The 22830-nt window shown below is 45.6% G+C and overlaps 1 long non-coding RNA gene across 1 annotated transcript; it reads left to right on the forward strand.

Moving 5' to 3' along the window:
* Positions 1 to 8867: 8867 nt before the first annotated feature.
* LOC132885478 (uncharacterized) lies at positions 8868 to 15771 on the forward strand. Its single transcript, XR_009654595.1, has 2 exons — positions 8868 to 9441; positions 14734 to 15771. It is a non-coding gene; the product is annotated as an uncharacterized LOC132885478 (long non-coding RNA).
* The last annotated feature ends 7059 nt before the right edge of the window (positions 15772 to 22830 follow it).

Raw genomic sequence — 22830 nt, forward strand, 5'->3', positions numbered from 1 at the left:
CATCTATGCCTGGTGTCTTGCCACTCTCCATACTTCGGAGAGCCTCCTGCAGTTCCTCTAAGGTCAAAGCCTTACAGAGGTTCACATTGGCTTCACTAGACACTTGTGGGAAATTCTCAAGAAAGTCATGAATAAAGACCTGCTCACTGGGTAGTTCACTCCTAAAAAGTTCTTTATAAAAATTGACCGCTCGCTTTCGAATTTCTCTTTTATCAGTCAAGAGTGCTCCGTCCTCTGATTTTAAGGAATGCAGCAGCCGTTTTTGGCCATTCTTCCGCTCTAGACTGAAAAAGAACTTAGACGAGGCATCCATCTGTTCGGCATTTTGAAACCGTGATCTGACCAAAGCACCTTGAGCAGGGATATCTAGTAAGTCCGCCATTATTATTTTTTTTTCAAATTCAACTTTGTTATAATATCCTGGTCGCTTGATTGGCTTACTAAATCTTGGAGCTCCATTATATCCTTTTCCAAGAGTTTAATATTTTGAACTATGTCTCTAGTCACATTGGAAGTATACTGTTGACATAGTTGTTTTATTTTGGTTTTGGCCATATCCCACCACTGCTGAACAGACTGAAAAGAAGACTTCAGAGGACTAAAATCATTCCAAAAGAATGTAAAAACCTCTCTAAAATGGGCATCATTTAAAAGGCTAGAATTAAAATGCCAGTAAGCACTCTTTGGCTTAATATTATTAATAAATAATTTGCTAAGAACCATAGAATGATCTGAAAACCCAACTGGAAAAATAAAACAACCTCTATAAAAGCTCAGTTGATGTTTAAAACCATAAAATCTGTCTAATCTTACCAAAGATATTCTGTTGCCATAAGAATGTACCCATGTATACTGTTTTTGCATATGATGGAAGTTACGCCATATGTCAACTAAATCATGTGAGCTAATCAGCTCAGCAAGTCTTTTTTGAGATGGCATATGCGGTTCAACATGGTTTCTGTCCAGGCCACTGGCAGTGCAATTAAAATCCCCACCCAACACTAAAACATCATCAGAAACGCAATTTCTAAGGGTGCCTTCTAGAGTCTGCAAAAAAATCATTCTATCTATGGCCCTGGTTGGAGCATAAACACATATAAAAACAAAACATTTTTTCTCTACCTGGGCTTTTACTTTTAGAAGTCTTCCACAGACTACCTCCTCAACCTGATAAGTGGTAGGCATAAAATTTTTTGAAAAAAGAATAGCAACACCTCCGCTAGTGGAGTTATTGTGACTTAAAATGGGAAGACCTTCAAACTCTCTTTCCCAGTCTAGACTGTTTCCTATATCAGTGTGGGTTTCTTGTGCAAAACCCACATCAATCTTTTTTTGTTTAAATAATTCAAAAAAAAGTGCTCTTTTAGCACGGTCCCTTGCACCATTTAAATTAAGTGAGGCAATATGCAACTCACTCATGAGCTGGAAAAATAAGAAAAACTTGAACATTATGTAAGTTAGCTGAGGCAATTTTTGACTGTTTTTAATCATTAAGATCTAACAAAGCTCTTAGCTTAGTTAGAATTTTCTTTAAACGATAGACCTCAGTGTTTTCAAAAACTCCATCTGCCATGTAGGTTTTCACTTTCTGCATAAATTGCTCAACGTCAGGGAAAAACTCATCGATTTGAACATGTCGTATAAACTTCGTCTTTGCAAGAAACATTCTGATTTCGTTTAAATCATAGGAACGACTTGGATAACCACTTTGTCGTAAGGTGCAGTGCACACTACAGTCAGACACCTTGCCCTCACTTTCAACATCAGTAGTAGTGGACTGTAGTTCAATTAAACTATTTTTCTTTGCCTGACGTCGGGGCCGCGCCTTCCCCTTCCTTTTATTGGGAACTTTAAACTCTTCATCGTTAAAGGTGAGTGACCCATCTTCTGCCACAACTGGGGTAAGAACTTCACTCTCTTGTGAATTAGCCACGCTCATTTCTACATCAAATTTGACTTGGTCACTCACTGATTCAGCTGAAACTACCGGATCAATGGGTGCGACATCGGCTGTTTCAGCTTCAGTTTGCACTTGTGGCACGAGTGGATTTTCTGCCCCCTCACCACCTCTTTCAGTTTGCACTTGAGGTGCGAGTGGATTTTCTGCCCCCTCACCACCTCCTTCAGTTTGCACTTGAGGTGCGAGTGGATTTTCTGCCCCCTCACCACCTCCTTCCGTTTGCAAGCCACCCTGAGAGGCCTGTCCAGCATCATTGTTACTTTCTGGTCGTTTTTTAGGACAAGAACGTACCATATGCCCAGTTTCCCCACACCCAAAACATCTCATAATATGGGTGGTTGCATATACACCATAATTGACACCATCCACCTTGATATTGATGGCCAGATCCAAGTCACGGTTCCCCTCAACAATCATAAACACAAAGCGCCGAAAGGACACGACATGTTTTAAGAGTGGCGATTTGCTAGCTATTCCAATCTTTTTCACTGATGAAACAACTTTGCCATACCTAGATAATGATTCAAGCAACACTTCGTCTTTTATAAAAGGCGGAACGTTGGAAATAATAACCTTCTTTGAAGGTGTTGCCAATGGAGTCACAGGAATAAATTCACCGTTTAGTCCAATGCCTCTTTCAACCAAAATGTTTACAAATTCAGTCTTTGCAAGAAACACAACAACCGCTTTATTCATGCGTGCGGCAGACACTATATTTCCATGCCCAATGATTTTCCCGATTGCCAAACTGCAATCCTCTACACTATCAGAGGAAATGATCCTAATTCCATGCTGCCGCGTTAAAGTTTCAAACCTCTCCGCGCCTGAAGCCGTCATGCTTCCGACACAGGGGAGCAGACGCTCAAGCTTGGGAGGAAAAACTAAACTCAAAAAAACAAACTCTACTCTAGCCACAAATCTACAAAACAACCATAAGAAAAGAAAAAATACCAAGAAAAAGTTAGAAAATAGAGAGAAAGGGTGCAAAGCACCCAAACGACTCACTCACACACACACGCTCCGCAGCTCCACCCACTCACTCACGCATGCGCACAATGAGAGAGAGAGAGAGAACAGTGGCGCCTGGGGATTTTCTTTAGAATTAGAAGCCTTTATTTGATGGCTGTGTGTTACTCAGGGAAAGACCATTTTAGGTTGCCATTAATGTCACAGGCAGATATCTGGTTTCAGCGCAAATGGTGGTGCCCAGGTAAGCCTATTTTTAGCAATATCATCTCATCTCATCTCATTATCTCTAGCCGCTTTATCCTTCTACAGGGTCGCAGGCAAGCTGGAGCCTATCCCAGCTGACTACGGGCGAAAGGCGGGGTTCACCCTGGACAAGTCGCCAGGTCATCACAGGGCTGACACATAGACACAGACAACCATTCACACTCACATTCACACCTACGCTCAATTTAGAGTCACCAGTTAACCTAACCTGCATGTCTTTGGACTGTGGGGGAAACCGGAGTACCCAGAGGAAACCCACGCGGACACGGGGAGAACATGCAAACTCCACACAGAAAGGCCCTCGCCGGCCACGGGGCTCGAACCCGGACCTTCTTGCTGTGAGGCGACAGCGCTAACCACTACACCACCGTGCCGCCCTATTTTTAGCAATATCATCTCATCTCATCTCATTATCTCTAGCCGCTTTATCCTTCTACAGGGTCGCAGGCAAGCTGGAGCCCATCCCAGCTGACTATGGGCGAAAGGCGGGGTTCACCCTGGACAAGTCGCCAGGTCATCACAGGGCTGACACATAGACACAGACAACCATTCACACTCACATTCACACCTACGCTCAATTTAGAGTCACCAGTTAACCTAACCTGCATGTCTTTGGACTGTGGGGGAAACCGGAGCACCCGGAGGAAACCCACGCGGACATGGGGAGAACATGCAAACTCCACACAGAAAGGCCCTCGCCGGCCCTGGGGCTTGAACCCAGGACCTTCTTGCTGTGAGGCGACAGCGCTAACCACTACACCACCGTGCCGCCCTATTTTTAGCAATATCATAACTTTTAAAATGGATAAATTGTCTCGTCTCGTCTTCTTCTGCTTATCCGGGGCCGGGTCGCGGAGGCAGCAGTCTGAGCATGGAAGCCCAAACTTCCCTTTCCCCAGACACCTTGGCCAGCTCCTCAGGAAGAACACCGAGGCGTTCCCAGGCCAGCCGAGAGACATAGTCCCTTCAGCGTGTCCTGGGTCTTCCCCGGGGCCTCCTCCTGGGGGGACATGCCTGGAACACCTCCCCAGGGAGGCATCCAGGAGGCATCCGAAAGAGATGCCCAAGCCACCTCAGCTGATTCTTCTCGATGTGGAGGAGCAGTGGCTCTACTCCGAGCTCCTCCCGAGTGACTGTGCTTCTCACCCTATCTCTAAGGGAGCACCCAGCCACCCTGTGAAGGAAACTCATTTCGGCTGCTTGTATCCGCGATCTTGTTCTTTCGGTCATTACCCAAAGCTCATGGCCATAGGTGAGAGTTGGAACGTAGATTGACTGGTAAATCGAGAGCTTCGCCTTTTGGCTCAGCTCCTTCTTCACCACGACGGACCAGTAAAGTGACCGCATCACTGCGGAGGCTGCACCGATCCGCCTGTTGATCTCACACTCCATCCTTCCCTCACTCGTGAACAAGATCCCGAGATACTTAAACTCCTCCACTTGAGGCAGGACTTCTCCACCAACCTGGAGAGGGCAAGCCACCCTTTTCCGGTCGAGAACCATGGCCTTGGACTTGGAGGTGCTGATTCTCATCCCAGCCACTTCACACTCGACTGCAAACCACCCCAGTGCATGCTGAAGGTCCTGGTTTGAAGAAGCCAACAGAACATCATCATCTGCGAAAAGCAGAGATGAAATCCTGTGGTTCCCAGCAAGATTCCTTCCGGCCCCTGGCTGTGCCTATAAATTCTGTCCATAAAGATTATGAACAGAACCGGTGACAAAGGGCAGCCCTGCCAGAGTCCAACATGCACTGGGAACAGGTCTGACTTACTGCCGGCGATGCGAACCAGACTCCTGCTCCGTTCGTACAGGGACCGGACAGCCCTTAGCAAAGAGCCCCGAACCCCATACTCCCGAAGCACCCCCCACAGAATACCATGAGGGACACGGTCGAATGCCTTCTCCAAATCCACAAAGCACATGTGGACTGGCTGGGCAAACTCCCATTAACCCTCGAGCACCCTATGAAGGGTATAGAGCTGGTCCAGTGTTCCGCGACCAGGACGAAAACCGCATTGTTCCTCCTGGATCCGAGGTTCAACTATTGGCTGAATTCTCCTCTCCAGTACCCTGGAGTAAACCTTCCCTGGGAGGCTGAGAAGTGTGATTCCCCTATAATTGGAGCACACTCTCCGGTCCCCTTTCTTAAAAAGAGGGACCACCACTCCAGTCTGCCAGTCCAGAGGTACTGTCCCCGACCGCCACGCGATGTTGCAGAGGTGTATCAGCCAAGACAGCCCCACAACATCCAGAGACTTGAGATACTCAGGGCGGATCTCATCCACCCCCAGTGCCTTGCCACCGAGGAGCTTGCTAACCACCTCAGTGATTTCAGCTTGGGTAATGGACGAGTCCACCTCTGAGTCATCAGCCTCTGCTTCCTCAAGCAGTGGGATTGAGGAGATCCTTGAAGTATTCCTTTCACCACCCGACAATGTCCCCAGTCGAGGTCAACAGCTCCCCACCCGCACTGTAAACAATGCTGGCAGAATACTGCTTCCCCCTCCTGAGGCGCTGGATGGTTTGCCAGAATTTCTTCGAGGCCGACCGATAGTCCTCCTCCATGGCCTCACCGAACTCCTTGCGGCACGCCTGGCCTGCTGATACCCATCAGCTGCCTCAGAAGTCCCGGAGGCCAACATGGCCCGATAGGACTCCTTCTTCAGCTTGACGGCATCCCTTACTTCCGGTGTCCACCACCGGGTTCGGGGATTGCCGCCATGACAGGCACCAGAGACCTTGCGGCCACAGCTCCGAACAGCCGCGTCGACAATGGAGGTAGAGAACATAATCCACTCAGACTCAATGTCCCCCGCCTCCCTTGGAAGCTGGGAGAAGCTCTCCCGGAGGTGGGAGTTAAAGACCTCCCCAACAGAGTGCTCGCCCAGACGTTCCCAGCAGACCCTCACCATGCGTTTGGGCCTGCTAGGTCTGTCCGGCTTCCTCCTCCACCAGTGGATCCAACTCACCACCAGGTGGTGATCAGTTGACAGCTCAGCCCATCTCTTCACCCGAGTGTCCAAGACATAGGGCCGGAGATCCGATGAAACGACAATAAAGTCGATCATCGACCTCCGACCTAAGGTGTCCTGGTGCCACGTGCACTTATGGACACCCCTATACTCGAACATGGTGTTTGTTATGGACAAACCGTGACTAGCACAGAAGTCCAATAACAAAACACCACTCAGGTTCAGATTGGGGAGGCCGTTCCTCCCAATCACGCCCCTCCAGGTGTCACTGCTGTCGCCCATGTGAGCGTTGAAGTCCCCCAGTAGAACAATGGAGTCCCCAGTCTGAGCACCTCTCAGTACCTCTCCCAGGGAATCCAAGAAGGCCGGATACTCTATACTGCTATTCAGCCCATAGGCACAAACAACAGCAAGATCCCTCTCCCCGATCCTAAGGTGCAGAGATGCGACCCTCTCATTCACTGGGGTAAACTCCAACACATGGCGGCTGAGCTGGGGAGCTATAAGCAAGCCCACACCAGCCCACCGCCGTTCACCATGGGCGACTCCAGAGAAGTGGAGAGTCCAGCCCTTCTCGAGGAGCTGGGTTTCGGAGCCCAAGCTGCACATGGAGGTGAGCCTGACTATCTCTAGCTGGTACCTCTCAACCTCCCACACAAGCTCAGGCTCTTTCCCCCCCCAGCGAAGTATATAGTATACTGCGAAGTATACAGCAAAGTATAATGGCTAAATTATTATAAAGTTTTATTTTTTAATGTAAGGAGGGCACATCAGGGTACTTGCTGTGACCAGCAAACTGAGTTTGCTCTCTCACAGACAGACAGCAGTTTATTTCCATCGCTAAGTACAAATCTTCCATGGCATCCATCAGGTGTGGCGTCCCACAGGGTTCTGTCTTCAGTCCTCTCTTGTTCATTATCTACATGCTAACCCTGGGACAAATTATCCACTGTCATGGTTTGAATTTTCATTGCTATGCAGATGATATGCAGATTTACATCAGCTGCAAGTCTTCTACATCTGCCCTGCCCCTTCCCTCCCCCACCCTCTCTGAATGCATTCAAGATCTAAAGCTGTGGATGAATGCTAACCTTTTAAAACATAATGCTGATTAAAACAGATCTTCTTTTGATTGGTTCCAAACCCATCCCCTCTTCCAGTAGTAGCTTTAATCTGGTCATTGATGGCATCATCATTAAACCTTCACTCATCATATGTAACCTCTGCATTCTCTTTAAACCCCCTGTCAAAAACAGCCTTTTTTTCTTCTTTGCAACATTGTAAAGGAGTTACGAAGGTCTTCGTAACATATTCGTTGGTCTTCCAGTCAAGTCCATTACTCGGCTTCAGGATATTCAAAACCCTGAGGTCAGATCCCTCACCCACACTAAACACCTGGCTCACATCATCCCCAATAAATTTTTCTGTTCACCTTTAAAACACTCCATGGTTACACTCCTCAATATCGAAGGGAGTTAATCTCAGCCCTGCTCTCCCATTCAGTCTCAGATCTTCATCTTCTGCTCTGTTGTCTGTCCACAAATTTAAACTATTTAGGGTTGCAGCCCCCAAGCTGTGGAATTCTCTCCCTCAGGGTCTTTGGGACTGTTAATCTCTCACCAATTTCAAAACTCAACTTAGCCCCCAACAGATAGTCTGCACCTTTTGATCTAAGTAGGCACAGTGGGTTATAAAGGACCAGAAGTTCGCTCAGGCACTGTGGTGCAAGACAATTCAGCACTTTAAAGGTCAGTAGTATTTTATAAACAATACAAAATTTTATTGTGAGCCAATGCAGTGTGAATAAGACAGGGGTGATGTGGTCATATCTTCTAGTTCCAGTAATGACTCCTGGTGCTGTGTTTTGAACTAACTGTAGCTTATTTATGCACTTATTGGAACATCCAGGCAATAAGGCATAACAGTAATCCAACCTAGAAGAAACAAAAGCATGAACTAGTTTTTCTGCATCATGTTTTTTCACGAGATATTTCTTATCTTAGCAATATTTCTGAAATGAAAGAAAGCCATCCTTGTAATGTTATCAATGTGAGTTTCGAATGAAAGACTGGGGTCAATAATCACCCCAAGGTCTTTTACTGCTGCATGTGAAGAAACAGAAAGACCATCCAGAGTTACTGTGGAATCAGAAAACTTACTTCTAGCTGCATGTGGTCCAAGTACAAGTACTTCAGTCTTGTCAGAGTTAAGCAGAAGGAAGTTAATAAGCATCCAGTGTCTAATGTCCTTCACACATTCCTCAATTCTATTAAGCTGGTGTTTCTCATCAGGTTTTGCAGAAACATACAACTGTGTGTCATCAGCATAACAGTGGAAACTAATACAATGTTTACGAATAATATCACCCAGAGGGAACATATATAGAGAAAAAAGCAGTGGACCCAAGACAGAACCTTGTGGACCACCAAACTTTACCTCAGTACGTCTAGAAATATCACCATTTATATCAACATACTGATAGCGATCAGTTAAATAAGAGCTGAGCCAGGAGAGGGCCGTTCCCTTAACTCCCACAACATTTTCTAGTCTATCCAGAAGAATGGAATGATCAATGGTATCAAATGCTGCACTAAGGTCAAGCAACACAAGCAGCGAGACACAGCCCTGATCAGACGCCAACAGTAGGTCATTTACTACTTTATCCAGAGCTGTCTCTGTGCTATGATGAGGTCCTGTAAGAATATAATCCTGAATACTCCTAAACCTACTCTTGTAAATGCGCGGCCCAAGGGTGACTGTCGTGTAGTGTAGCAGTTTAGGGTTAACTTTAGGCCAGAGATAATACGTGCTGCTCTGTACATTTTGTACTTTTCGTATGTTCTGTTCCTATTTCATATCCTGGTCAACTCACCATATAAGGAGTTGTTTTATTATACATGAAGGAGCAGACCATACACCCCCTAGAACAGGAGGAACCAGGAATGTGGTTTCAGTGAAACTAGAAGGTACAGAGAAAAGCAAAAGAGTATGTTCTCGCGGTTATTGAACTGTGCATAACTCCTGTGTGACCTTGATACTGAGTGTGCAAAACACATTCCATAACTTTCTACTGCTGATACTCCCTATGCAGAAGTGTGTATATATACGCCCTGACGCAGCTATGTGTCAGGACACGCAGAGAATAAACCAGATTGATTTAGACTCATGTGGTTCGCTCTCTTCTTGTCCTCGGAGATCTCCTGGTAACGCATCTGAACAGCACGCAGCGCAATCTTAACAATTTGGTGACCCCGACGTGATACTCTCAATCAGGTAAGACATGTTTGATTGACTACCTGGTTGGAAGTAGTTCCGTAGTGCCCTAAGGAGGGCTTTGTTTTCCCTGGTTCGAGTCCAGGAAGAGCGCGCTATAGAAATTTGTGTAGTGCCCTAAGGAGGGCTTTGTTTTCCCTGGTTCGAGTCCAGGAAGAGCGTGCTATAGAAATTTAGATAAATATCTGCTGTTTGTTTCTGTTCAGATCCGTTTGCTTTAATGTACGATGGGGGGCTCGTATCCTAAACCTGAGGTCACAGACACCCCGGCGGAATGGATGAATAAGTGTGGTTTAGGCTATTACGTTACGCCGTGGCTGGACAATTTGGCTGGGTGGACGGAGGCAAATCCTCAGATTCCATCGTATCCCCGTGATGGGACGTTTAATCCAGGCTTTCTTGCTTCAGCGCACCGTATGATTTATGAAAGCTTAGGCGATCCGGATTGGGACCGCCCTTATACGCGCGCAGGGTATGATTTACGAAAGCAATGGTTTGACATGAAGAAGGTATGGGATAAATCAAAGGGTGTTTACACCCCGAGACCTGTTTTAAAGGCTATTCTAAAACCAAAACTTTCTCAGTCAACCTCCCATGTAAAAGCGAGGGAGGAATAGTTACGTCCCACTCATTCCTCATCTCATATACATGTCCAGTAAATTTGTTAGCACATGATTTAATGTGCAAATTAGAAGTAAATCTCACATCCACTCCAGATGGACTAACTATTGAAGTAAGTGAAATGTGCGGTGTGCAGTATGGGTTTGGAAGCCCTCTGTATGTGTATGTCTGGCAGCTCTGTTCAGATCAGCTCGCACATTTGAACACCTCATCAGTTGACACAGATTATATGATGAGGAGCGTTTGCTCGAAATAGTCGATGTGTTGCAACCTAGAAATGACGTCGCTATGAATATAAAGGAAGAAATAGCTCCGGCTCAGGAAGGTGGCCGTCCGCGTCAGCGCACCGTGTCGACATTTTTTTGGAGGGACACACCGAATGCTTTGCAGCTCCTGCGTGAGCAGTTAACTAGGTATTTACTGGCTATGAAACAAGCGAACCGTGATCTGTCGCAGGTTACTAACTGTAAACAGGAAAAGTCAGAAGTGACGTCGGCCTTTTGGAAACGTTTTGGTGAAGTTTGGCAGCACCTGGGTGGGTTAGAATTGGACATGACTCAACCCAATCCAATGTTCCTGTCCACCTTTTTATCTAACTGCCGCCCTGAGGTTCAGAACGTTTTGAAACATCACTTGAGCGATAGGACTCATTTGGTCCTTCGCCAAGCGGGTGAACGGTTGAGGACAATGGAAAGTGATGGGTTGTTAGATTGTAAGACTAATAAAGCATGTTTATCTGTGGCCCCACAGGGCCCCGGGTCGTATCGTCATAATAATGACAAAACACGCACCGGGCCTCGCACATGGTCGGGTGGGAACCGGAAGAAAACAGGCAGGTGCCACTATTGTGGAAAGGAGGGCCACTGGATGAGGGAATGCTATGCGCGGCGGAGGGATGAGCAGAGTAGGACGGGAGAATTAGGGGATGTGTTGCAAGGCCAGAATCCCGGACCTAAGGGCTATCGGCAGAATAACGGACAGGACCAGCGCTATCACGCCCCGCTATAGGGCTGCCCCCAGGGTACGGAATCCACAGCCGTTGCCATGTTAAATCTCTCTTTTAGCTCTCCTCGTAACGCGGAGCTCCCTCTTGTGCCTCTGTGTTTGGCAGGAAGGGAGTATCCGTTTATACTTGATACTGGGGCCACTATGTCCTCAGTAGGGAGGGATTATGAGGGTCCTTTATCTACACGGTTTGTTAGCTCTGTGGGGATAGAAGGGGTTCCTTTTGACTCTAGTTGTACACCACCCTTACCTGTCATCTGCACTCTGGACCCTTCATTGCGTTTTTCACACTCTTTCATTTTTATGCCAGAGTGCCCTTTTAATCTTTTAGGTCGCGACCTCATGAGTCTTCTCGGACTCTCGATCTCCTTTAGCGGCTCACACATGATTGTTGATACTCCGGACGGCGCTCCGCCTGATGTTTTTGCTCTATCCAGTTCTGTGCTGCCACATAACATTCTGAACGCTGCTTGTACGTCCCAAGCTCTTTCCCCTGTTCTCTCTGCTCTTCCTAACACCCTGTGGGCGGATCATAAGGACGATGTGGGCTCTGTGAGCTGCTCTCCGTATGAAGCTGTTATTAAACACTCTACACCTGTTTATGTTAAACAATACCCTCTGTCTCCTAGTAAGCTCGATGGTATTGACAATATTCTACAATCTCTTTTGCAGCAAGGTGTCGTGGTTCCTTGTGTCAGCCCGTATAACACCCCAGTGAACCCGGTCCCAAAACCGGATGGCACATGGCGCCTCACTCAAGATCTACGTAAAATAAATGAACTCATCGTTCCCGTGGCTCCAGTGGTCCCTGACGTTCCTTCTCTTATGTCTTCTATTCCGTGTGACCATGCTTATTTCTCTGTGATTGATTTGTGCTCTGCCTTTTTCAGTGTTCCTGTGGGCCATGAGACTCAGCCCCTGTTTGCTTTCACACACAGGGGAAGACAATACACGTGGACGCGGTTGCCACAGGGTTTCATTGACTCACCGGCGGTCTTCACTGCCGTATTGCGGGACGCGCTGGCTGATCCCTGTCTTCCCCGGGGCTCCACGGTGCTCCAGTACGCGGATGATCTTCTGGTAACGGCGGAGGATCAAGACGCTTGTGCTGCCGCCACATTGTCTCTCCTCACACTCCTGGCGCAGAAGGGTTTCAAGGTCTCCCGCACGAAGTTGCAGTTTTGCCTCACAACTGTTCGCTACTTGGGACATGACCTCTCCCAGGGTTCCAGGAGGCTTAGCCCGGAACGCGTTCAAGTCATTATGGACACTCAGGTACCTGCAACCAAGCACGCTCTCATGGCATTTCTGGGCCTCATCAATTACTGTCGTCAATGGATCCCTGACTGTTCAATCTATGACAATTGTTTGCGTTCAGCTATAAGTCACTCAGATCCTTTGACTCAGCCCCTGGTCTGGACTGAGGACATGCTAACGGCCTTAAAGGCTCTGAAGCAAGCTTTGTGCTCCGCCCCTGCTCTCGGGCTGCCGAACTATCGTTTGCCGTTTCACCTGTATGTGTGCAAACAGAAGGGGACCGCCTCTGGGGTGCTGGCTCAGGAGCACGGGGGGGGCATGCGACCTTGCGCGTTTCTGTCTAAAACTCTTGACGCTGTGGCACAAGGGCTTCCTGGCTGTCTTAGGGCTGTTGCTGCGTGTGCTCTCATGGTCACGGACGCTGAAAAAACTTGTTTTGTCGCATCCGCTCATTTTACACACTTCACATGACGTCGTGTACATTCTGCGGAATTTTAGCACTCAGCATTTGTCTGCTCAGCGTCGCTCTGGCTATGAGTTTATTCTTTTGGCCACAGAGCATCTCACTGTTAAGCCCTCCTCGTCGTTTGATTCTGTCGCCCACGCTCTTCAGCGTCTTCTTAACTCACAGGATGACGATGTTGCGTTTGACTCACATGACTGTCTTTCTAATATCGTTTTTGAGACTAGCATCCGCCCAGACTTACACTCCACCCCTCTTTCCACAGGCGATTCTCTTTTTGTAGATGGTTCCTGTTCCCGCCCTGCGGATGGTGTGTTCCTGTGTGGTTACTCTGTTTGTCGCCTCCCTGATGAAATTGTTGAAGCTCATTCTTTGCCTTTTTCTTCTGCTCAGGCTGCGGAGCTCTATGCTTTGACTCGCGCATGTATTTTGGCTCAAGACACAGACGTTACTATTTACACCGACTCACGCTACGCTTTCGGCGTGGCGCACGACTTCGGCCGCATTTGGGCGTCTCGGGGGTTTACGACAGCCGACGGTAAGCCCATTTCTCATTCTTCACTTGTTACTGATTTAATCACCGCCTGTCTCCTTCCGTGCACGTTGGCCATTGTTAAGACACGCGCGCACACAAGAGGGGACTCATTTGAAGTAAAGGGCAATTCATTCGCTGATCGAGTCGCTAAAGCTGCAGCCGCATCCGGTGTCCTGCCTCCAGGCTTTAATTGCGCTTTAGTTTCTACTGATCGCATGGTTAGCGCTGTCTTACCTGACATAGATCTCATTTCTATCCAGGCCTCGGCCTCTGTGGCAGATACACAGTTCTGGGACGCCCAGGGCGCGACAGAGAAGAGTGGCGTTTTGCTTGACGCACAGGGCCGTCTTTGTTTACCTCGTCACTGTACTCCCTTTCTCGTCCGCGAGTTCCATGGTCCCACTCATCGCGGCCGAAGAGGGGTAGTGGAGGATATGAACAGAACATTCTGCATCAATAATTTGCACACAGACGCACACAACATTCTGGACAAGTGTTTAACGTGCGCCCAGAATAATCTATCTAAACCAGGCGCGGTACATCAGCACCTTCCCATACCCGACACGCCTTTCCAAGAATGGCAGATCGACTTCACTCACATGCCAAAGCAGGGCCCGTTCAAATACCTTTTGGTCATGATTGACAAATTTTCACGGTGGATTGAGGCTTTCCCGTGTAGCAAAGAGAACGCCCGAACAGCAGTGAACAAACTTACACAGGAAATTATCCCACGTTACGGTCTTCCGGTAGGAATTGACTCTGATAAGGGAACGCCGTTCACCTCTAAGGTAACGCAGGAGCTATGTAAAGACCTCAAGATCAATTGGCGTTTTCATATCCCATACCATCCACAGTCCTCTGGCATTGTGGAGCGCGCGAATAGAACAATTAAGGGTAAGTTGCGTAAGGCTATGCAAGACGCAGGCACGAAAAATTGGGTCCAAGTTTTACCGTTGGTCCTCGCTGATATGCGCATGACTGCTCAGGTCGCTCTCGACAATTTATCTCCGTACGAGCTCGTCATGGGACGCCCCTTTCCTGTCCCTTGGCGTAGAGGCATGCAGGTTATAGGAACGGGTGATCTTGAAGTACATCTCAGCGAGTACGCGGTGGGTCTCATGCGGGTGCTGGATGAGTATTGGGCGAGAGTAAATTCCAAAAAGCCTCCCATTCCAGAGGCACACACTCACCCCTTTGAGGTAGGGGACAGAGTTTTAGTAAAGAGATTCGCTAAACTAAACGCTCCCATGGAGGAGTCACCCTACAGTGGGCCCACCGATGTACTCGCTGTAACTCGCACGGCTGTACTAACGGACCTTTTTCCACAGTGGATCCATGCCAGCAGAATAAAGAAGGCTCCAATGTAATAGAAATCTATATTGTTGATGCTTAACAGACTTTTGTGTTTCAGAAAGTTGCTGTGACAATAGCTGACGGCCTTTTCAGGGATCCCCTTCCAGCATCTGGAGCAATCCAGTTTCGGCTGATCTACAAAGAGGGGATGGTTGGTGAGTCTTGCAAAGTTCTGGGCTGAAGAGTCTGAAAAGCACGGGAGCCTGTGATATTTTTCGCCGTCTGCACCCTGTGAGCATTAGAGAACAAAGTCAGTGACCAGTATGACTTTCTTCATCATCGTGCTGATCTCAACGCTTGGGGCAGGGTTACCCGCACAAGCAATACACCGGGACCCAAGGGATAACGAGTTTTGGAAATATATAAACTTCACTGTAAAAACATCAATGAATATGAGTATACCTTGTTATGTGTGTTCTTTGTTACCCCATGACAGCAGCGATCCTTTTCCGGTCCGAATAGCCCCATCTAACTATTCTAAGGTTAATATGACATGGCTCAGCCTGTGGCCCTCGTATACTCAAATTAAGGTTTTCCTGACAGACAATACAGACCCAGAGGTAAGGTTGTCAATACACTGGGGTGTGAATAATACTCTGGGCTTGCGTCAGAGTATTAAAGAGGGGATTGTAAGAATATAATCCTGAATACTCCTAAACCTACTCTTGTAAATGCGCGGCCCAAGGGTGACTGTCGTGTAGTGTAGCAGTTTAGGGTTAACTTTAGGCCAGAGATAATACGTGCTGCTCTGTACATTTTGTACTTTTCGTATGTTCTGTTCCTATTTCATATCCTGGTCAACTCACCATATAAGGAGTTGTTTTATTATACATGAAGGAGCAGACCATACACCCCCTAGAACAGGAGGAACCAGGAATGTGGTTTCAGTGAAACTAGAAGGTACAGAGAAAAGCAAAAGAGTATGTTCTCGCGGTTATTGAACTGTGCATAACTCCTGTGTGACCTTGATACTGAGTGTGCAAAACACATTCCATAACTTTCTACTGCTGATACTCCCTATGCAGAAGTGTGTATATATACGCCCTGACGCAGCTATGTGTCAGGACACGCAGAGAATAAACCAGATTGATTTAGACTCATGTGGTTCGCTCTCTTCTTGTCCTCGGAGATCTCCTGGTAACGCATCTGAACAGCACGCAGCGCAATCTTAACAGGTCCAAATCCTGACTGATACATTTCATGGATGTTATTCCTATGTAAATATGAGCATAACTGCTGTGCCACAGCTTTTTCAAGGATCTTGGAGATAAAGGGGAGGTTTGATATTGGCCGATAATTGGACAGCTGACAGGGATCAAGGTCAGGTTTTTTAATCAGGGGTTTGATAACTGCTAGTTTAAAGGATTTGGGTACATAGCCAATCATAAGAGAAGAATTTATTATTTTTAGAAGCGGTTCAGTTACTTCAGGTATTATCTGTTTGAATAGACGTGTAGGTAAGGGATCTAGTACACAAGTTGAGGCTTTTGATGCCGAGATTAATGAAAGTAATTCAGTTTCTTTTAGGGGAGTAAAACATTCTAATTGCTGATCTGATACAGTTTATTAATAATCAATAAGTGAGTGAATGAATAAGTGAGTGAGTGAATAAGTGAGTGAATGAATGAGTGAATAAGTGAGTGAATGAATGAGTTAGTGAATAAGTGAATAAGTGAGTGAATGAATAAGTGAGTGAGTTAATAAGTGAGTGAATGAATGAGTGAGTGAATAAGTGAATAAGTGAGTGAATTAGTGGGTGAATGAATGAGTGAGTGAATTAATGAATAAGTGAGTGAATAAGTGAGTGAATGAATGAGTGAATGAGTGAGTGAGTGAATTGATGAATGAGTGAACAAGTGAGTGAATGAATGAGTGAATGAGTGAGTGAGTGAGTGAATTGATGAATAAGTGAGTGAATGAATGAGTGAATGAGTGAGTGACTTAATGAATAAGTGAGTGAATAAGTGAATGAGTGAGTGAATAAGTGAATAAGTGAGTGAATAAGTGGGTGAATAAGTGAGTGAATAAGTGAATAAGTGAGTGAATAAGTGAATAAGTGAGTAAATGAGTGAGTCAGTGAATTAATGAATAAATGAGTGAATAAGTGAGTGAGTGAATAAATGAGTTAATGAATGAGTGAATGAATGAATATGTGAGTGAGTGATTGATTGAGTGAGTGAGTGAGTGAGTGAGTGAGTGAGTGATTGAGTGAGTGAGCGAGTGAGCGAGCGAGCGAATAAGTGGGTTAATAAATGAGTGATTGAGTCAATAAGTGAGTGAATGAGTGAGTGAACAAGTGAGTGAGTGAGTGAGTGAGTGAATAAGAGAGTTAATAAGTGAGTTAATAAATGAGTGAGCGAGTGAGCGAGTGAGTGAGTGAATAACTGAGTTAATAAATGAGTGAGTGAATGAGTGAGTGAGTGAAAGTGAATGAGTTAATAAATTATTGAATAAGTGAGTGAGTGAGTGAGTGAGTGAGTGAGTGAATAACTGAGTTAATAAATGAGAGTGAATGAGTGAGTGAAAGTGAATAAGTGAGTGAGTGAGTGAGTGAGTGAGTGAGTGAGTGAGTGAGTGAGTGAATAAGTTAGTTAATAAATGAGTGAGTGAGTGAGTGAGTTGTTACTCTGTGTGTATTAGATGGAGTTCCAGCGTCTCAGAGTGAACTGATATTCTAAAGGTCATGTATAAAAAGTGAAAGTGTGCTTGGTGTTTTTTGTGAATCCTGGAGGAGACAAAGCAGAAATGACCGTGAGGGAAAAACAGAGAGAGACAGAGAGAGAGAGAGAGAAAGAGAGAGAGAGTGAATGAATTCTTTGACCTGCATGTGACTGCATGTGAGCTCTGGCCTGAATAAACTGAACAGAAGCGCCACACTGACCTGGTTTACCTTCTCCATAAATTCACAAGGCAACAAAGTTCATTCACTTTCAGCTTTATTGACCATCACACACACACACACACACACACACACACACACACACACACACACACTTCATTATCAATAATAACATTGGGCTTCATTAAAGAACGTCTCACAGCGAAAACAGCAGATCCGATCTGATCCAATCATTCCTGCTGTCCAGGGAACTGCCCATGAAGATCTGAGATTAAGTTGTTAGGAGGAAAAAAAAGACGATGATTATTAAAACATTGGCAAGGCTGCGCACTGTGAAATCAATTATACACAAAGTGGGCAAAAATATGGGACAGCCAAAATAAGATACTGCCAAAACAATCATCAGAAGTGTCCAAGAGCCCAGATACAACACTGTAGGGCTGCAGAACTCAACCTCCTCAGCTCCTCACACACACAATCATGTCTGGAATTTGCTAGAAAGCACGTGACGACACTGGAGACATGTCGGAAAATATTTCTGAGCCATTTGGTCTAAGGTAAAGGAGTTATCTCTGGTACAGAACAATCACAGGTTCTGTGATGAAGCACGGTGATGGTAGCAGCATTGTGCTCCAGGGTTGTTTTTCAGCAGGAGGAACTGGAAAGCATGTCACCATCAAGACCAAATACAAGCAAACTGTTGAAGAGAACCTGTTCCAGTCTGCCAGGTGATCCAACAGGACAATGACGAGGACAAAGCCTGGACTTCAGCAGCTGGACAAAAACACTGCATTGAAGAACGAGACAAAAAACCACCAAAATCAAAAAGTGGAGCTCCTGATGAGTTTATGAGCAAAATATTTGCACAAAATCCCCCTGAATGTAATAATAATATTTCAGCACCATGAATGAACCAGTGAATTTTGTTATGTCGTGTTTTTCACCTCAATAAATCACTGCATTGTCTTGTGACAGTGAGACCAAAAATGAGATTCACATCGCAGTTGCGATACATATTTATTCCTTTCTTTGCACCAGAAACACCACCAGCACATGTATTATGGTGCGACTCTGCTGGGTGCCTGGGGGACAGCAGTGAACCAGCGCTTTCACTTTACACCACTACTGTAGAGTCACCATCCAGTATCACACTCCGTACGTCACACAGCTGTCTGGTTTCATCTCTCACATCCACACAGCACCATTAGGACTAATCCCCATGCACCTGTTCCTGATTAGAGTGCAATCACAGCGCAGACGTTTATATAAGGACTCTGAGTAACACACAGACTTTGTGAAAGCCTTGTATTTTGTGTCACTTTTCTGGTTCTGACCCTGTTTGTGTTTTTGGACTGTGAGTATTGGATCCCTCTGATATGCTGCCTGGTTTTCCACTCGGCCTCCATTTGTCTACGTTTTGGATGTGCTTGCTCGTGTGTTTTCAATAAAGCTCCTCCTACGATTACATCTGTCTGTCGCCCCTTACACGACACAAACTGTCACCTGTCCAACAAGCGACTGGACTAATAAAACTGTTTTAACTCATTTTATATGAAACTGTTGTGAATATTTTCTGTAAAATGTGTCAGTAAATAATCCCACGTTATTTTTTAAAGCAAATTAAAAATAAGCACTGGATAACAACCCATCTATCTTATGGACATAATGATACACATTTTGTTGTCCAGTGGTCAGGTGTTTATGAGATACGTCGCCTTGCAGTTATAATCGGGTTCCCTGTGGTGGTACTCGGACGTCATTCATAAAGTTGCAAACGCCATCAGAAATCAGGTCGATGTGTTACCATGTTCTCTTAAGTATGGAACTCAGCTGGAAAGCGGTAATATTATACAGCTGACCCTTCCAAAAAATACTTTTGTAAATGTTTCTATTTTTATCCAATTTAAAAAAAAAAGTAATTCCAATCTTTTCCATTTGTTCAGGATCAGAGTTAACTGGTTCCTTCTGGTTCCCTGACATTTTGATCCACTTTTTTTTTTTTTGCTGACGTCCTCAGTATGAGATCTGTCCCATTTCTACTTCCAAGGCTTAATGGTGTTGCTTAAATATTTTCAACAAAAGTCTGACGTGAGCGGTTTTTCAGGCATTTGTGTAACCGGAGGGCTTTTCACCACTGAGGAATGTGAAAGAAGGGAATAATCAGTGTCGGCTCTCGACTGAAGCACCTGATCCCCCCCTCCTTCCTTCTTATGGTCACACTGTACTCACTCGGAGCACACACAACCACTGGAACGCTATGTGAGTTCAGCTAAAAAGCAATTTGGGGAGGAAGAAAATCCTTAAGACGCCAAAGAATGCTCCGGATTTTTAAGCTAAATTAAGCCGTGCTAAACGCTTTTTTTTCCTCCTTCAAAAGATAAAGTAATCCTTCTGGCTCGATAGAGTCATGTGCTGTTATAGAGAGGAGAGAAACAGCAATGTTTCTGCAGTGGAGTGCAAAGGTTTGTGCACCATCTGGTTTCATGTTTTTTCATGTAATAAAACCATCATAGTGCATATAGAGAGAGTGCAAAAAGTTCAAATCTCATTTTCTAAATGCGAGATATCCACATTCACTGGATATGAGCAATCGTGCGCTCTGATTGGCTACTCTATGACTAAGATATCAGCTCATATACCATGAGTAGATAAAAACAAAATGGCGAAGCGTGTTATTGAACCAACTGAGAACGAAATAAAAACTACTCGAAAGCAAAACCCTAAAAATGATCAAGTGTTTAAAAGAAACAAAGGCTACGTTCACACTGCAGGCTGAAGTGACTCAAATCCGATTTTTTCGCCCATATGTGACCTGTATCCGATCTTTTATTGACAATATGAACGACACAGATCCGATTTTTTCAAATCCGACCCAGGCCGTTTGGATATGTGGTCCTAATTCCGATCCCTATCCGCTCTTTTCATATGCGACTTCAGTCTGAACCGCCAGGTCGCATTCATCCGACTTACACGTCATCAACAAGCCACAAACGTCACTATTCTGCGCTGAAGTAGGCGGCGGGTCTCTCAAAAAAAGTTACAACAACATGGCGCATAATCACGGGCGCAGATAGAGGGTGGGACGAGTCATATTTAAATTCACCTCGTTCGGTCCCCCCCCCCCCCACTTATAGGGAGGAAAAACGTCTATGCTGTCTTTCTTTGCATAAGGCAAACCTCACGGAAAAATCAAAAGACTAATTACCATTCGGTTTATTGAGGTGCACAGCAGTGTATACATAGTTGCAACAAATCACATAAAACAAAACAAAGACTGATATTCGGTTGGTTGAGCTGCGCAGACTGCACAGGTTGCGAGCTCGAGCTTGGTTGCTATGGTTACTAACAACAAGTCTGACAGGCATATCGGGGTTGGGGTTGGTTTGCTGGCAGCTTTGTCCCCCCCCAGTTTTTTTGTCCCCCCCCAGTTCAAAAAACGTATCTGCGCCCCTGCGCATGACATCAATGCGAGGGACGCTTCAGGCTGTGAAGGTTCTGAATCTTCTCAATGGAAGGACGCAGAGGTTAGGGAGCTGATTTCCATTTGGGGGGATGCAGCTATTCAAGCTAGATTGGATGAGTCATACCGCAACCGGGCGGTTTTACTTCCGTAAACACTGGCCATGCTCACTGCGTGTGACGTCGTCGTATCCTGCAATGCGCATGCGGAACACTTTTAGGTCGCTTTTCGTTCATACTGAGGATCACATACAAGTCGCATATATTTGTTAATGTGAACGACCTCACAAAAAAATCGGATTTCACAAAAAAATCGGAATTGAGCATTAAGCCTTACAGTGTGAACGTAGCGAAAAATAGCTAAAAGAATACAATGTTTTGTCCCCCACCCTCAATATCTCCTGTTCCTCACTCCAGCCCAGTTGGTGGCAGTAATACACCTTTAAGTTGGTTTGCCAACCAGAAAAAAACCCAAAAGAAGAAGAAAACCCCACATTTTCCACAAATTGCTCCTGTCATTTCACTGGTTTGTTTACATTCTAAGTGGAAATTATTTTGTTGGCATTTTGTATAAAGATTTTATTTATCAAATTTGCAAAAAATAAAAATGCTCTGTTTCTCAAAATCCAGTGAATGTGAAGAGAGTAAAACAGTTATTCCACTCAATCTCATTGTACATGGATTATAGACAACTCGCTGCTACGCGCCTCGTCGCCTATCAGCTCATGTACGACTCGATTTCGTGGAATAACTGTTAAATATATAAAATATGTGGTGAGTGAAGCAAGGACACAAGCGCAAATCCAGAAAGCATTCTCAACATCTGGAGCCGGGATCAGAGGCGGAGCTACAGGACAGGTGAGGCAGGTGATTTGTTTCATTATCAGGCAAACTTAGAAAAATAGTGTTGCCTTGGCAACAATGATTTTGTTTACGACAAGCATCATGAATCTGAGCGAGTTTATTTTCTCCACCATCCACATCATCCTCTAGTAATTTGCATATCGGACCACGACTGGTTCATGTTTAAATATTTTGTGACATCACAAACTGTTCATGTGTAGCTCCGCCCCAATTCAGATTGATACAGAAGTACATGATTTTTTTTTTTTAAAGCAGTTTTGGAAAATAAATGTGACAGAAATCTATTTACATCAGCTCCCAGGAGGAGTTTGTTTATTCGCTGTCGTTAATAATCTGTTAAAGTGTCTGATTCAGAAAAATTCATTCTCTCAGCTGCTTATTAACAGCTGTGTAATAGTTTGTCTCGTTTAATTACATTTAATAAAACATGATAAAATAACCCAGATGAACAGAACCTCTCGAATATTTTCAGGTTCTCTGGTGATCCAGGAAGCGCCGTCGCTAATCCAACCTTAACCACGCAGGTAATGAGGAGGAATTTCATTCATCCTCCAACATCAATGTCAGAAAGGAAATGCGTGCAAGAAGCTGAAAATATTTTAAGACGCCGTCATATTAAACATCGTTTATCACTCAAAATATTTAGAAATAAAATGTTTTAGCATGGGCAGCACGGTGGTGTAGTGGTTAGCGCTGTCGCCTCACAGCAAGAAGGTCCGGGTTCGAGGCCCGTGGCCAGCGAGGCCCTTTCTGTGCGGAGTTTGCATGTTCTCCCCGTGTCCGCGTGGGTTTCCTCCGGGTGCTCCGGTTTCCCCCACAGTCCAAAGACATGCAGGTTAGGTTAACTGGTGACTCTAAATTGAGCGTAGGTGTGAATGTGAGTGTGAATGGTTGTCTGTGTCTATGTGTCAGCCCTGTGATGACCTGGCGACTTGTCCAGGGTGAACCCCGCCTTTCGCCCGTAGTCAGCTGGGATAGGCTCCAGCTCGCCTG

The sequence above is a fragment of the Neoarius graeffei genome, chromosome 4 (genome assembly GCF_027579695.1).
Source record: "Neoarius graeffei isolate fNeoGra1 chromosome 4, fNeoGra1.pri, whole genome shotgun sequence".
NCBI lineage: Eukaryota > Metazoa > Chordata > Actinopteri > Siluriformes > Ariidae > Neoarius > Neoarius graeffei.